The sequence below is a fragment of the Alligator sinensis genome, unplaced genomic scaffold (assembly GCF_000455745.1).
Source record: "Alligator sinensis unplaced genomic scaffold, ASM45574v1 scaffold48_1, whole genome shotgun sequence".
Classification (NCBI taxonomy): Eukaryota; Metazoa; Chordata; order Crocodylia; family Alligatoridae; genus Alligator; species Alligator sinensis.
The window spans coordinates 95565-99470 of record NW_005842541.1 but is presented as its reverse complement, the minus strand read 5'-3'; positions in this window follow the sequence as shown (position 1 = coordinate 99470).

The window sequence follows — 3906 nt, the reverse complement described above, 5'->3', positions numbered from 1 at the left end:
ATGCACAGTAAAATAGTCTATTGCGCATTAAAGCACATGTAGATGCACCCTCTGAGACCAAATGTGTTTTCCTCAATAACGCCTTGGTTCTTTCAATCCCTTTGGGATGCTGGGATTGCTTTCTTCAAGCCGGAACTGTCTATGGCACCCTCAGTAGATGCTCTCAGGCACATCAGAGGTGGCGGTCCCAAGAACAACCACAGGAGGTACCCCTAGAATGGTTTTGCTGCCACTTTTCTGGGTTTGGTGCTTGCAAGTAGGAATATATAGGTGGTTCAGAGGAGCCCCTCCTGTGAAACATTAGCAACCTGGTGTTTTCCTACCCTTGGTACCTTTTTACCTGGTACAAATCTGTAGCCTATAGGAGGAGAGGAAGAGAAGAGTGTATCTGAAATAGCCTCCATCCACCCACATAGCAGGGAATCTGAAAACTGCAGATATTGACCTTCAAGGACAGAACAAGGAAACCTTGCAGTCCCAGCAAGAACACATTAGTCCTTCACAAAAGCCAGAAGAGCAGCACAGCAATGAAAACAAGCAAACCCTGCCTGCCTAACTCTGCATCTATAAGTTTTCCAGAAGCAATGTAGAAAGAACAATGGGCTCTGCACACTGGATCCAACTACTGGCTCAGATACACCAGGATCTTGCCAACACCCATCCATTCAGAGGAAGCCAGGTGACCTATAATACTGCTGGTGGTGGTGCAATGCTGGGCTTGGACAATGAGGGGCCCACTGAAGCAGTGCACTGTATATAGGGCACATAAGACAGCAAAGATCCAACACCAGCTCTCCCTGCTTCCCCAGCGCAAAGATCTCAGGGCTGCAGCAGCTGCCTCAGCATTTCTAAGCGTGGCTGGGAACTAACAGCATGGAGCCGTGTGCAAGTTCAATATCAGATCCATTCCAGGTACAACATGCAGCAACATAACATAAAACACACTTATATGAAAGTCTGAGAAGCACTTTACAAAGAGCTGTCCTTGCAGGTGCAGGTTCTACAGACTACCTAAGGCTGTTAAGGAGGACAGCTTTGCTGACTGGTGACCCAGAGCTCCAGATAGCCAGCTTGACAGGGCTGCTCCCTACATGGCCAAAAATCAATCTCTGTATTGAATGTCACCTCCATCACAGGACAATGGTAAAGAATCGCAAACGAAGATGAGTTCTTTCTTCTCACACTGAATAAGGAACTCTTATTGTTCTTGTTATTGGAATAAAGTTTCAACATGTCAGTATTAAGCATTCCTGCTTTAGAATCGCTTATCTTCAACCTCAGCTTGAGGTGAACAGCAGGGTGATAGGAAGATAAAACCTGAACACAGTCATGATGATGTGCTTTGCCCTCAGCTCTGGGAGTCCTCAGCTCTACTAATTAGCCAGTTAATTAACTGGCCTGAATGTAAAACATCATCATGGCTATGCTGCTCCCAGTTCTGGCTCCTGACCCAGAAGCAGTATAGCCAGGTTCCCATGGCTCTAAGGAGCCTTGTGCTGCATCCCTTCAGCAGGCACCAAAGGACCATGGGCAGAATTAACCTTTTGATGGCCCATGCAAAGGTTCAGTGTTGGGTTCTACTTTTTACTAGATGCCCACAAAAATACAAGTCATGGAATTGGCACCTGATAGTCAGCTTCATGGCTGCTAAAGCAGGGGGAAAGGGAGCACCTGATCAGCTCCAGTTTCTGAAATTGCACCATTCATGCTGCCCTAAAATTGCCCCTGAGTGTGGGACCACATTTTCAAATTCAGGATGACAGTCCCACCTCTGCAAGGCCATAGGCACGGTCCCAAAATTCAGAGCAGTTGGTCACTTCAACTTAACAGGCTACCCATGAAAACACAGTGGATCTCTTTGTCCCTGAGTACCTACAGCAATGAAACACACGCCACAGACTCAGTAAATAATTTTCAGCTGCTAAACCCATGTTTTTCCAAACCACGCCCATCTCCAACAAGGACTACAGTATATCCAGGCCAAGTTTCCCATTTCAGCTGGTTCTGGTGCAGATCTCCCTAAAATACAGCTAAATTATTTTGAAAGAGAGAGGATTGTGTTCTTCTCACCCATGCAGAAGGCCAACAAATAAGTTAAAGGGATTCTGTTCAACCTTCCCAGGAGAAAAATGCACCCTTAGAGAGAACTCCACAGTGTAAAAATCTTCCATCCCAAAGGTGAACGTCTCCAAAATGGGAGCATGTGAAAGTGTGAGGACGATGCTGCACAAAAACCCTTCTGCTGTAGCAAAACTGTAGCTGTGGGCCTGGCTGAAATTGGAATGACACTGTTTCCTGGTTTGTACCGCACCTGAAATTCTCATCCTTACTGTTTATGTTAATGGTTCCTTACAAGCGTGTAGCTGGCCAAGCAAATGTGGGAGCAACATGGGACAGGAGGCAATAAAATACCTAATGGGGCACCCAGAGCTCCTGCTCTAGAAGATTTTGAGAGGCATTTTAGAGGACCAAAGCACTTCAGAATAAAAAACTCTACAGAAATCTACACAAAGGATCTGCCTGGCATGTGTCTGATACTCTGGACTAGTCAGTGGCAAACCATGTCCTGTTAAACGCACTAAATTCTTCACATCACAGATCCAGGCCTTCATATGGCCCTGTGTTTTTCCCAACACACATACATGCACTTGACTAGCCAACATCATCATTATATGCCGCACCAATACCTGAGAATGCTGCAATTGGTGCCCATCTCTCATTTACAAGCACAGCATTTGAAGGCATGCTCAAACCAGGAGCTCGAAGCCCAGAAAGAACAAGTCAATCAGTAATATCTGACTAAGTAGACTGTAGACTATGAAAGCTCATGCCTCTCTGTACTGTTAGTTCATAAGATGCCACCCTGCCTTCTGCCTAACTTCAAGCTAACATGGCTAATTGTTCCCAGTATGATTGTCTTATGCAAAATCTCATATACAGCCTGATCCCAAGTCCACAGAAAGGAGCAAGGGAAGAGTGAAGAGAAGTGAAGGGCAACAATAACCACTGTCACAAGTAGAGAGTAGAATAAGAGATGGGGGTGGAGGTGGCATCTCAGTGAATGGGGGAAGAAGCTACAGGAGCAGGGAAGATGCACCTGGCAGGTCGTGCTGGAAAACTGGAAGGCCCTGGGAGGAGCTTGGGTGAGTTAGTGCAGCTGCTGCAGGAGGTGGGCAGCAGGGTGGTGATGGTTCCCATCCCAGCAGCAAAGAACCCGGTTCTTTGCATTTATGCTGCAAGCAATTTGCATATATCATCTTAGCTTCAGCAGCTGCAGCAAGGCTCACAGCAGGGAAGGGGAGGGGGTGTCCACGGCAGCAGTGGGATGACATTGGGGGCCTCAGTTATACCCAGCTGTCTGCCCTTTGCACAGCCACACCACGTAATCGGGCCTGGGCTGGTCATTATCATGCTGGGTCACAACACTGGGCCTTTCAGGGTAGGGGATGAGGATGGGGGGAGGGCTTGGTTATCCTGCTATCTAGGCTAACACCCATCTGTGGAGCTCGGCACTGGGAGCCAGGGAGACTGGACAAGAGCCAGGATAGTTAGGACATGCTGGGAAAGGAGCACAAGGAGTGGGGAGAAGGGGTGGGATGGGAAAAGTGGTAATCTAGAGAATGGCCCCAAAAGGAAGGCGGCCTGGGGGCGGGTGATGCCCTGAGCCCCTACCCTGGCAGACAGGGCAGATGTGCGCAGCTTTAGCCCAGAACGAGGCTCTCTGTGCCAGCAGGCCTGGGAGCAGCCTGGGCACCCCACGCAGGGCAGCAGCGCCCCGGGGCAGCAGCCTGGGGGTGGACAGCTGGGAAAGGGCCGCGCAGGCAGGGCCTGGTCTGCAGGGGCTGTCCCCGCCACTGCCGAGGTCACCCCACACGACCCCATACCTGTCCCCCTCACGGTCACCGC